The sequence below is a fragment of the Thamnophis sirtalis genome, unplaced genomic scaffold (assembly GCF_051295495.1).
Source record: "Thamnophis sirtalis isolate CommonGarterSnake01/CBP01778 unplaced genomic scaffold, rThaSir2_p1.2 scaffold_7, whole genome shotgun sequence".
Classification (NCBI taxonomy): Eukaryota; Metazoa; Chordata; class Lepidosauria; order Squamata; family Natricidae; genus Thamnophis; species Thamnophis sirtalis.
This window is the reverse complement of record NW_028261387.1, coordinates 37,477,493-37,491,581: the sequence shown is the minus strand read 5'-3', so window position 1 is coordinate 37,491,581 and position 14,089 is coordinate 37,477,493.

Sequence of the window (14,089 nt, the reverse complement as noted above, 5' to 3'; positions counted from 1 at the left end):
TGGTATATGATTGGACTATGGACTGGGGTACCAAGGGGAGGGGGATGAAACATGTATTGATATCTATTGCTTTCGCGCTCTTTTGCTCAGATCCAGCTTTGCTTCACTTCTCATCGTTTATAATCAGTAAAAGTACACTTAATTATGAAACATGGAGTTGAGTGGTTTCTTTCTTGGTTATTAAGTGAAGGAGCCGTGACACCTATGGTTTTTTTAAGAATATTTCTATGTGAGAAGGTAAAATTCAGCAATAGAAACTATGGTATTCCTTTTAAAAAGCACAAGAGTCTGTAATATATCAGCCTGCTGAATTTCTGTTTGTCCCATAGCTGTTAAAGAAGATTGAGAAGATGCAAGTGGCAACTTGACTCCCAACTCAGACACGCTGGCCATAACAATAAGGGAAAGATTACTGCAATCCTAGATGGCTCTGAAAATGCACACGCTTGCAGGATAGATTTGGGGTTGTGATAAGAGAAGCATGAGAAGAGATGCTTGTAGGCCTTCTATTTGTTTCCTCTGCCACTGTCCGTGTACTTTTCTTTCCCAAAGTGCTACGAAATTACTGTAGATTTCTCAGCTTCCCTCGATTGTTATCTCTTATCTGCCCACTTCTTCCATTTGGTGGATTTCCTGGGCTGACAGTTAAAAGAAATGAGTCCTAAATGGGGAGGCCAAGCTGCAAGAAGAATGTTGAATTGGGATTAGGATCGTATTCAGCCAGCGCTTGTCAAACTTTGAATAGGAATTCAGGTTTCTTTTGTCAGAGTGGGGATTTTTGCCTTTTACCCTCCCTCTCATATTGCGAGGGAGCAAGAGGAGGGACAGGCACTCAACAAAGTGCTCTACTTTGGGAAAAGGGCAAAAGTTAGGAGAAGATTCTGACTACCCTGGTTTTGGGGAATATATTTTCATTTATCAAGTGGGGTGATGTTGAGGGCTAGTAAGAACCAATACATGAATACAGTGTTGAAGACAAGAGTTTCATTTTTTGTAAAAAATTATCTTCCAGAAAATAAGCTCCTATTCCCTAGATTTTTCTTGAAAATGTTTTAGAATTATTTTTTATATGTTACCTTTTTCAGCTTGAGATGTTGGAGGAGGATTCTGGAGTTATTTGTACCAAATATTTTTTTCAGGCATTTGCAACTTAAAGGTAAAGGTAAAGGTTCCCCTCGCACATACGTACTAGTTGTTCCCAACTCTAGGGGGCGGTGCTCATCTCTGTTTCAAAGCCGAAGAGCCAGCACTGTCCAAAGACATCTCCGTGGTCATGTGGCCAGTATGACTAAATGTCGAAGATGCACGGAATGCTCTTACCTTCCCACCAAAGGTGGTCGCTATTTTTCTACTTGCATTTTTACATGCTTTTGAACTGCTAGGTTGGCAGAAGCTATGCCAAGTAATGGGAGCTCACTCCGTTACATGGTATTAGGGATTTGAACTGCTGACCTTTCTGGTCGACAAGCTCAGCATCTTAGCCACTGAACCACCACATCCCTCTTATTTGCAACTTACCTGCTTCTAATTCTGACAATTCCTGAGGGGGAGAGTTTATCATGATCTCTTTTCCTGCAATGCTGTTAATGTAGGCAGTACAAAATGGGGGAAGCTGAAGGGCTCCCCGCTTATCAAACTGAATGAGATTCATTCATAAAACATGATTGCAGTCTGTTACAAAGGTGTCCCCAAGGGAAATAAAAAAAGTCACGTTGGTGTAGATCAGAGGTGGGTTCCTACCAGTTCGCACCTATTCGGTAGAACTGGTTCATCAAATCTAACCGAACTGATTAGAATAGGTTCCACCAGTAGACCCGGAAAGCAGGCCACACCTACAGAAGAGGTTCCAAAATTTTTTGAAACCCACCACTTGTGTATATGTTATCAAGTCCTGTTTTGCATGAATATGAAAGGGGCAGTGCTTTGATCACATAGCTGCCATCTTGGTTCGTGGAAATTCTTGCAGATTCCATTGATTTCTTTTGGGGGCCTTGGAATGATTGGATGGAAGCTGAAAGGATGCATTCAAAACATGATATTTTTTTACAGATTTCATATGTTATGTTTACTCAACTGTAACAAATAAAAAAAATACCATTTTAATATAGAAGATGGCCTTCCTTGAGTGAAGGGACTGAGAGAACGGCCATCCTACAATAGCCCATTAGGCAGGCAGAGAGAGAGGGGGCCAACCTGCAGAAATCCAAACTCTGAATCGTGAAGGGCTTTAAAAGTGGCAATCAGCGTATTGAATTGAGTTTGGAAGATAACCGGTAACCAGTGCAGCTTCTGTGGTAGCCTATAGACACAAGGAAACGTGCCCATTACTTGAGCCGAGATATTTTATAGCTTCCTAAAGCTATTAAGGCCAGCCCTATGAATAAGGCATTACAATACCTATGGAGATTCTAAGTCATCCAGGTCATGGTTGTCCCAAAGGCCCTTTTTCAAAGGCTACTGGGCTTTTGTTTTCCCTTAGGTTTAGGTTTCATTTTATTTATATGCCGCCCTATTCCCAGCGGGACTCAGGGTGGCGCACAAACCCAAGGAGGGAAAGGGGAACACAAAAAACTACAAATACAGGCATTTAAAAACAACCAACAGCCACACAGATCGAGGGGGGAAGGGAACTCATCAACCCCAGGCCTGCCGACACAGCCAGATTTTAACGGCTTTTCGGAAGGTCTGGAGAGAGGTGAGGGTCCGAATCTCTGCGGGGAGTTTGTTCTAAAGGGCCAGAGCTGCCACAGAGAAGGCCCTCCCCCTGGTAGTAGCCAGATGACATTGGCTAGTAGACGGAACTCGGAGGAGGCCAGCCCTGTGTGATCTAATGGGTCTTTGGGAGGTAATTGGCAGCAGGCGGTCTCTCAAGTACCCAGGTCCAATACTATGAAGGGCTTGAAACCTTGAAGAGGTTTCGCTTCTTATCCCAGAAGCTTCTTCAGTTCTGACTGTCAGAAGACTATCAGAACTGAAGAAGCTTCTTGGATGAGAAGCTAAAAGCCTTCAAGGAAAAGTCCAGTTGCCTTTTGAAAAAGCACTTTTGGGACATTACAATACCCCACTCTTATGAAGCATGCCCCTGTTATCTCTGGTAGCTTGTTCCAACCATGAACTGGTGGGGAGAGAGCTAAACTGGAAAATATTCCAGAAAATGTGACTTTGTGGCTGCTAAATTTGAATAATACAGCATTTCCATTCCTCCCCCTCCCTCCTGATCTTTACCCTTGATGGTGTAGCTAGCATATTATAACAGCAACAGCCACATCTGCCTCTGAGACAGTAGAGTTTACCATAAACAAAATGAGGAGAGTATTGTACATATATCATTCCTAAATATTACTGCTCTGTTTTGTGATCATCCTTCTCCTGGCTCTTGACCACTGTAATTCACAGAGTTTGTGGAGTTATTTATGTCTTTTTAAGATCAAGGTTTGGCAGCCTGAATACATGCTTAAACATGAGTCTATTTTGTCCAATAATATGTAAAAACAAGCAAGAGATATGAAGCACAATAACAGATTGTATGCTTGGCTATACATTGGATCCTTTTTTATTTTATTTTACTAGAATTTATTCAGTCTGACAAACCATGATGCTTTGAATATATTGGTGGCATAATCATAGCCTGGGGCTGTCATTCCTCAATGTAATGGGATACTTATTCATCTAAGACAGGGACAGGTCTGTCCTTGGCTTTCATTTTACAAGATTATGCGCATTTCTGTCTCATTTGGCACAGGCAATAACCTGTCAGAAAGCAGATCCTGCCAATCTGGGGAGCTTTTATTGTTGGGAACTGGTTGGAATCCCTGCCAACCAATCAGTGTCATTTGGCATGGATACAGAAAAACCAAAGAGTTAAAGCAAAACAATTCCAAACATTGTGAAAGATTACAGATGTATTCCTTGTGTGTGACAATTTCTATGTACTTTAGGCTGAAATTGTATAAGCATAAGCATAACTGACTAGGAAATGAGCAATGGGACAAAAATAAAACTGATTCTTGTCTGCAGCAGAGGACCGCTGCAAAAATCTGGATGTTCACAAGATGGCAGCAAAAGAATTTTGAAAAACCTATTCTTTGCTTCTAGAGAATCTTCACCTTGAATTTTATTCAGGTGGCAGCAAACAATGGACTTCTAGTTTCCACAAGGTTCAGGTTCTTAAAATATGTGGCCGCTATGTAATACATACAGTATTTGGAAATAGGCTCCTTTTGAAATATATTGACCATTAATATTATCCTGTTATTTACTTAAACAAAAATCAACCAGCTCTTTGCATCAAAGCTATGTCTTGCATTTTAAGAGGAGAAAAAATGGCTTGGGATTGGGAAGTTTAGATTCCAGTCCACCGTCAGCCAAAGAGACTTATTTGTCTACTGTCAGCCTCACCAGGTAAATCAGACCAGGAAATCAACTCCCCCCAAAAGGCTAAAGAGAGTAGCGATGCTAATATTGCAAGTCTGATTGTCCTCCTCCTCCTCCTCTCTTTCTTATACTTGTGTGAATTAGGGAGGCATTTCTCTAAGCCCTTCTGCATATTTTCTGCCTCTTGTGGACTAAAGATATATTTCCCCTCTCAACAGTTTCATAATGGCTCTTTCACATTTCCATCAGCATCATCTTCCTTACCCTTACTTAGGATTGTTCTGCCTTGAAGACAAAATAAGAAGAGAAAATACAAAGCATGACTTCCCACAAGGATGTCCTTGGAGGTAAAGTGGAATCTCAAAAGGCATGATGGTGCCAAGACCATGCAACCAAAGCCCTGGATTTTATATATGTCATATGTTCTGGGCAAAAACAAAAGTGACGGGACTTTGCATGGTCGTGGCTGCTATCCTGACTTTTGTGGGGGGCCAGTTCTGGAGAACTGGTAGTGGAAATTTTGAGTAGTTCAGAGAACCAGTAAATACCACCTCTGACTGGCCCCACACCCATCTATTCTCTGCCTCCCAAGTCCTAGTTGATCGGGAGGGAATGGGGATTTTACAGTATCTTTCCTCTGCCATGCCCACCAAGCCAGGCCGACAGAACCATTAATAAAAAATTTAGAATCCCACCACTGGTGTGTCCCTCTTTGGACCCCTACCCCTATCTCCTTTTCTGCTGTGCTTTTAATCTCATGGATACACAGAACCTCTTTGCTTCTTATTAAATGAGACAAGACTTTCTCAGGTCCTTGCTGGAGAATGGGAAAGATCTATTAAAAATCAAGAGTGAATTTCTTAAAGCAGCAGCAGCAGCAGCTTCCCTTTAGGCTTGTGTAAAATCTCAGCAATGGTTGGATTCCTTTAGTGAATAGCAGACAGGTACCCTACTCCCATGAGGGCCAGTTTAAATAGCCTTGTCTTAATAGACTTACTAAACATCAAGCGGCTGTTTGAAAGGGTTAATTCTCCTCCTTTCTGACTGCAACTTATTGAAGCAAGTCAAGTTGTTTCCATTGTTCTGCCTATTAAAAGGGAGAAGAATTTTTTAACAATCTTATGTCAGGGTTCCAAATAGCATCCAAAAGTAAATCAGAGTCCGAGGCAAAGGATTCCTCAAAGTTCCAATTTATTAAGAGAGCCATGTTGGCACATCTGGGAAAATCTGAATCTGAAAGCTTTCCAGTTTTTCCCACCCAGTTGAAAGTCCAAGATCTTGCTCCCACACCCACAAGTCCATCACATGGTCCAATCGTCTACTGCCATGCTGGCAGTTCCACCCATCCAGTTCTGGTCAGGTGCAGAGGTGCAGAGACAAAAGATAACCTTGGCTTTCTAGAAAGAATTTTGTTATGGCTACATACCATCTTACTCCATACAATCCCCCCTCCCATTTTCCCACAATAGAGAATGCATAGTAGAATAATAGAAAGTGTGGCAGGCCAAAAATCCAAAAGAAAAGATGGCTGCAGGCCTGACACTTGGAACAGATATGAAGGATTTTAAGGTGACTTAGGTGTAAGCCAGGAGAATAAAATCATGAGGACTTGGCAGGGAAAAATGTTGTCTTTGTGCCATAGCTATGTACAAGCAGTGAGGAGAAGCAAAAATCTTGGTGACAGGTCTTTGCTTTAATACATGTAGTTCCTTTGATAGGAAAAGTTTTGTATTGTCTTGCATACCTATCTGAAGAAATACTCAAATGAAAGAGGAGATATATGCTGTCATTGGTCTGGACCAGTAGGGGATTCAAATTTTTTTACTACTGGTTCTGTGGGCGTGGCTTGGTGGGTGTGGCAGGGGAAGGATATTGTAAAATCTCCTTTCCCTCCCCACTCCAGGGGAAGGATACTGCAAAATCCCCATTTCCTCCTGATCAGCTGGGACTTGAGAGGCAGAGATGGGGCAGGGGCAGTCAGAGGTGGCATTTACCAGTTCTTCAAACTACTCAAAATTTCCACTACTGGTTCTCCAGAACTGGTCAGAATCTGCTGAATACCACCTCTGGTCTGGACTGAGATTTAGTTATAATATATTTGCTGCTCAGCTAGTCTGTCTACTTCCAAGACCTACCTTGGATTCCACCGCTCTTCTATCATATTAATCTTTAGCAGCAGCTCCAGGCCTTGGATAACCAAGGAAGGGGTGAACAAACCAATGTCAGCAAGAGAGTGTATTGAGGTGATCTAAAATTGTGCTGGATTGACATGGTGGCTCAGTAGCTAAGACGCTGAGCTTGTTGATCAGAAGGTCGGCAGTTCAGCTGTTTGAATCCCTAGTGCCGCACAACAGAGTGAGCTCCCGTTACTTGTCCCAGTTTCTGCCAATCTAGCAGTTCAAAAGCATGTAAAAATGCAAGTGAAAACTAGGGACCACTTTGGTGGGAAGGTAACAGTGTTCTGTGGACCTTTGACATTTAGTCATGCTGGCCACATGACCACAGAGATATCTTCAAGACAGCATTGGCTCTTTGGCTTAGAAATGGAGATGAGCACCGCCCCCTAAAGCCAGAAACAACTAGCACGCATGTATGGGGGAATTTACAATTGTGCTGGAATTTCACAATCCTCTTCCTTCTAGACCCACTGCTGGAGGCACAGTTTAATTTCTATCGGTCAATCTATTTGCCCCTTAAAACTATTCTAACCTCTGGGTTTGTTCTTGCAGACCAAGAATAGCCTTATGGCAAGCAGATTTTAGAAGAGGGATGCTTACAAATTTGATGACTCTGCTGAGTTACAAACATTGGTGTGAAACTCAGATATTCTAGTTTCAAAGTCTTGTGATGTCCATACGTAATAATGAGATTCTAGGAAGATATTGTGCAGTGATTTGCAAATTATTGGTTTACAATTAAGATCATCACAGAAGTATGAGGTGGGATCTTACTGTTGGTATCAAGCTAAATTTGCAAATATTTTTCAGTCATAACATAAAAGCAATCTACCAGAATTATGATAGCCACTGGAAAGACAAAAAGTTATTAAATTATAATATACTTGGTTTCCATCCTATGAAACAAATGTAGCTTTATATATGGTAATAGAAAATAAACTGGAGAATGTGTCTCATTTAATATCTGCAGACTTGCAGTGGATTATAAAGTACACACACACACACACACACACACACACACACACACACACACACACACATTTATCTTAGGCAGGTTTTTTGTGGGCATGCAGGTTTTGGCTGTTGAGTTGAAATGCTCTTGTTTCTTTTGATTGTTGCTGTTTTTATTTAGATTTCATCTCACTTTAATTGTTAATTCTAGCGTGTAATTCGGGATTAAAAGTGGGTTGCTAAACTAATCATGCAAGCATTTCCTATGTCCTAATCTTTTGAAACACCAAATTTACTATTCATATGTGGGAAAAGACAGCAATTGAAACATGGATTCATTCAACATAAATGAAAAATTGACTGCTCCTGCTGATTTAAGAAAAAATACCATGATACAAAATGAATTTAAGTTGATTACTTTGTGGTTAATGCAGCTAGCAGGAGCTTAATGGACTTGATGCGAATAAAGGTGATAAATGATTATCGCATCTGACACTCAATAAGAATGTGTAAGATGTTGTCCACTAAGCATTGCATAGAAACAGTGCAAAGTTTGACAAAATAAGGAATTACTCAGATTGTACCAATAGCCTACTCAAAGAAACATTAGTAAATAGATACATTTTCCTGACCTTTATAGCACCACATAGATTATTTAGTTTTAGCCAGGAGAAGTTAAATAAAAGAATCTCACGGATGGAAATGAGAGGAGATTATAATAAACAGATTTAATGCAGTACTCATTTACTGATGCTTATGGCACATTTCCATATATTACTAAGGATATCCAATTACTTGGATTGACTGTAGTGAAACAATCTCATGCAGAGTGTACACTAAATAGCCTTTATTCAGATTTCTCCCCAAAGCTTCCTTGCTACATGCTATTACTTTAGCTGACTGACTGCTTACCTGCAATGTCTTCTACTCACATTATTTTATGTCATGGCTAAGCTTTCTTCTTTTTAAAAAATATGCATGCAAGGCTGAAATATGACTGAATAATTTGTGATTCAATGTGCTGGGTGAAGCCAGCATCAGTGCTAATTGATGATGCACTAATCTGGAATAAGGGATTCCTGCTTCTATCTTCAGGTGCGTTTTTATTGCTAGAGAGAAGACAACTGAATCTTATGTAAAGCTTAGATTATTTCTGTATCAATCAAGCTTAGATTCATGTACTGTATAACTAGATCTTTTATTTTCCCACAGTAATAACCCTGTGAGTTTGGGCTGAGAGAGAAAGAAGGATGAGATTTTGCACATGCATCAGTAGTGCAATTCAGCCGGTTCTACTCCGTTTGGGCAAACTGGTAGCGGTGGTGGTGGGAGGTTCTGCCGACCCTCCTGGACGTCATCATGTCCTGTTTTTGACAATCTGTACATGTGCACATGCTCACATTTGTGAACCAGTAACGAAGGTAAGTTGATTTCACCTCTGACACCCCCCCACTCCTAGTCCAATTCCATAACAAAAGCACTTAGACTTATATGCTGCGTCACAGTGCTTTACAGTCTTCTCTTAGCAATTTACACAGTCAGTGTATTGTCCCCCAACAATCTAGGTCCTCATTTTGCCACCTGAAGGATGGCAAGATGAGTCAACCTTAAGCTGGTCAGAATTGAACTCCTGGCAATGAATGGTGAGTTAGCCTGTAATACTGCATTCTAATCACTCATGGTGAGTTTGTGATGGCCATTCATCTTCCTACCCACACTGTCACCAAAGAGCACCAGTTCAATTGGAGCAACACAAAAATCATTGGCCATGCTATCACCCACCATGCTGGTTAGTTGATCGAAGCCTGGCACCCCACAAGCAATTCCATCCACAGACACATTGACCTACAACCAGCCTATGAACCCCTCAGAATCCAAATCCACTGCACAGCCAACCAGAGACAGCACTGACGCTCAACTAACCCATGCAAGCCTCCACCAACCAGCATTTTACCTCCCAATAATGTTCACCTGGTGTAACCTCTCCATCACAAGACCTATCACAAGACCCTTGACACACCCACATCTGATCCATCACAAGACCTTCACTTAGCACACTCACACCTGACCCATTACATGACCTACTGACCATAAGACTCACTAATGACTCACAACTGACCCATCCCAAGACACTCAATACACCTGAAGCCCTTATAAACAGAAGAACACTGACATATCCTAAACTCCACTGAAGATTTTAATCCAGCCTGGCAATGAAATATTTGGAAACCACCCCACAAGCTGAGAGAACAAACCTTCACCCTCATTCTTCTTCCTTCCTAATGAAGATTACCACTAGTTCCATGATGCTTCAAAGAACCAACTCTCTTGCATTTACACTATGGTTTATTAAAGGGGGCATGCAAGCTGCTGAGAGAAAGCATGAAAAAAAGATGTTAATTGTCTATGGCAGCCCCCCCCCCCCCCCCCGCAACTTGGCAACTTTAAGAATTGTGGACTTCAACTCCCAGAATTCTCCAGCCAGCTGGAGTCTTAAAGTTGCCAAGTTTGAAGACCTCTGGTCTATGGAGATTCTCAGTCATCCAGGTCATAGATGTCTCAAAGGTGGTTTTTCAAAAGCCAACTGGACTGCTTTTTTTCCTTAAGGAAGAAAAAGAAGTTTCACTGCAAATTTTTTTATTTGAAAAAAGTTGTAATATTCATACTTTGAAATACTGATCCCCCCCCTCCTTTAGAGGAAAATATATATTTAAATTGTGTTCTATTAGAAACAAAAAAAGAGCAAAACACAAAAATAATAGTGATAGAAACCTACATTGTCAAAAAGAAATAAAATACACTAAAAGTTCCATAGCAAATAAAAGTGAAAAATTCAACAAAAAAAGAAACAATATGATCTGTCATAACAATAAACAGTTACAATTCTACATTTATTCATTTAACACAAGTATTATTCAAAACATTTATATTGTTGATAAATATATGGCCCCTTTTTTAACCTAATGCATTCTGTATAAATGAATTCATATTTCATTATACTTGTCCATAAAAAGTCTACATCTATATGCAGTCTACTCATAAGTGGCAAGTATAATCAGGTCTTCATTGAATGAAAGGGCCATAAATTTACCTTTCCAATGCTACAATATAAAATAAAAAAATTTAAAATATTTTAATTATTATATCATTATTATTTTCCTAAATTAAAATATGGGAATAGAAAATGTTTCTGGAAAATAAGGTCCATTTTGGATATAATTTTTTTCACACTGTTAACAGCTGACAGAATCAGGGACCATGATTCCAGGTTGGATATATTGGGAAACGATATTAAAAATCTTTTGCTCTTGGTTCTACTGATAATTTTTAGTGAGCTTGCTAATATACTATGGCCAAGTTGATCAAATCTCATAAAAAATTGATTTTCTCATTTGGAATCTTGCAAATTTTAAGGCAACTTCATGACAATCTTATGGGTTTAACCATTTTATTTTGACTTCTTTGAGATTGTCATAAATACTTTGATTCCTACCATCCTTAAGATGCCAAACTTCAACTTTTAAAATTTGAATGGAATGACTAGGTTTCCTTTTACTTTTTTTAACTTTTTTTTTTTAACAATGTGCATTCAGGATCAAATCCAACAGTCCACGTAATGCCATTCTTACTCTTATTCTGAACTGGAGAATGTGTTTATTTATTTTTAAAATACTTTGAATAAAATCACTCTTTAAAACAATAAAATATTATCTAGGTGTTTCTAACCTTCAATTTGAAAAAAAAAAGAAAGCAATTCAATAATCCTTCCAATGTTGATCTTGTCTCAATAAATAACAAAGAAATATATTTTTCCTCATATTTTTTTTTATTATCTGAAGATAACAGGCATTTTACATAAAGTAAGACGGACACAAGTTGGTTACATGGCATCATGCTGCAACCTGCTTCAAAAGAATACAATTGTATTTATTTTAAACTATCAGAGAATAAATAAATATTATACATATTTGCATTGCCAGGTAGTGTAGCCTACAACACTTACATTATAGCTTAAATTTTACAGAAAATTATATCATTTTTTTCACCCTTTAAATGTTTAGGTCTTTATCTAGATATGGCCCACATGCATGATTTTGATTAGTAGTACAATGGTCAAGTTGGTAAGTAGAGGTAGTCCTCAAGTTACAACCATTCATTTAGTGACTATTCGAAGTAACAACGGCAGTGAAAAAAGTGACATGACAATTTTTCAGACTTACAACCTTTGCAACATCCTCATGGTCACGTGATCAAAATTCAGGCGCTTGGCAACTGGTTCATATTTATGATGGTTGAAGTGTCCCGGGATCATGTGATCCCCTTTTGCGACTTTCTGACAAGCAAAATCAATGGGGAAGCCAGATTCACTTAACAAATGTGTTACTAACTTAACCACTGCCATGATCCCCTTAAGAACTGAGGCAAGAAAGATCGTAAAATGGGACAATACTCCCTTAATAATTGCCTCACTTAGCAACAGAAATGTTGGACTCAATTGTGTGTGGTTATATATGTTAAGGACTATCTACAGAGACAATGTAAATCACCTTTCTACAAGCAGCTCCCCAACATCTAAATGGATCTATTCTGGTTTTTAAGCCACAGAGGATTTTAAGCATCAATAGTAACAGATCAGTATATGAAAGATTTATTCTCAAATGTGATTTCTCTTGAGAGAATTTCCTAGATCCAGTGATGTAAACAAACTTGTTTTCTCCTTTTTGTCCACTTAAAAAAACACACACACATCAGTAACCAAGTGCATTTTCTGTACATTTGATTGCCTTTAAAAAAAAAGCATGTTTTTCCAAAGTAGTTGAGTGGGCCTAATAAACATACTGCATTCATATTTTTTCTTAGTTTTAAGTTGTTATATATAACTATTTTATAAAATCAATATGCAGTTTGATGAAATGTGTACTTTAGTTTCTTCAGTGAATACCAACTCTAGACGCAGTTCCCACTTACCACCAGAGCAGGATATTTATTTATTTCTGTACCTTATATATAACTATACAAAGTAGCTTCAGGAAGTTTGAACAGATCTTTTACTTTTGGGAGATAGACCGGATTGACCCCAGGATTTTTTCAAACTCTGTTTTGCAAAATCTTAGGATTCCACAAGAACTTGATGAGATTACACAAGAAACTACGCAAAAAATAGGGGAGGGGGGAAATCACTTGAACACAGAATGTCTTTTATCACTAAAAATTTTACTTCCTGTTCAGGAGTTCTAGGTATGCAAATATTCCTTTCAGCTAACAGATTACACCACTCTGAAAAAGTTTGATAACCCCCAGTTTTCAACTTTGGATCAGAAAGGATTATAGTCTCTTTTATTGCAGGAGAATATATTTGAAAGACATCTTCAGTCATTTCAATTCACTGTTCATCTATATTTGGGCTTAGTATATGAGGGAATAGGAATCCTGTAGCCCTCCAGTTGCTACTGAACTATCATTTCTGTCAACTGCAGGATACTGAGAATTGTAAGGCAGGAGTCCCCAACATCTGGTCGGTACACAGGCACCAGTCCGTGGCATGCCAGCAAATGGGCTCCGCAAACAAGCAAAGCCCCATCTGCAGGATGCAGACAACACACAAAACCATGCCCTCTCCAGTCCATGGAAAAACCTTTCTCTATGGGTCCGGTCCCTGGTGCCCAAAAGGTTGGGGGCTGCTGTCCCACAATGGCTTGTTCTCACAATGGGACAGCAAATGTTTTGAGGTCAGAACTGGATAATGTCAGCCTTTACTCACCTCCATCCTTGCTATGGTTTGAAAGTAGCCTTTTCCTCTTATGCCATCCAAGTTCTCTTGTCTGTTTCAACTGGAGGGCTTTTTATTCCTTGTAGACTAACCCCAGCAGTTCATTTGCAAAGGAAAACAAATGCCTCCAAATTGAAACAATACTTGCCCTGATCAAAGACATCATTTCCAGCAGTGCCAGTCAGATAGCTTGGCTTGATAAATAAGAGGTTGCTGGTTCCAAATCCATTAGAAATGTGTGTGTTTTTAATTACCAATGTCTTTCTTTTAGATAGATACAATGGTTCTTTTTTATTCTCTCACTCATTTATCTCAAGGGATTTGAAAAGGAATAATGAAACAGTGAAACTCTGTGCTATTATTTCTAAAGCCCTCAGCTAGCAAGGAAAGAGAATAATGACAAAAACATTTTGCTGGGTTATGAAACAGCAACCTTTTTAAACACAACTGTTTTACCCTGTGGTAATTTTTTTTATCTTCTTAAAAAAAATTACCACAGGGTAAAACAGTTGTCAAGAAAGGAATTTTATTTTGGAAGCTGGGTGTTGAATCTAGTTATATGTGCATTTTGATTATGTATAATCAAATTATATATATTTGTGTGTGCATATACATATATGAAAACATTTATTTGTATGTACCCTGTTTCCCTGAAAATAAGACCTCCCTGGATAATAAGCATGAGCACATGCACTAAAATAAGTCCTCCCCCAAAATAAGCCCTCCCCCAAAATTTTGCAACACAGCAGTAGCCATGAGGTGACCACGCTCATTGCCTCCTGCACCTAAAAAATAATAAGATCTCCCTGAAAATAAG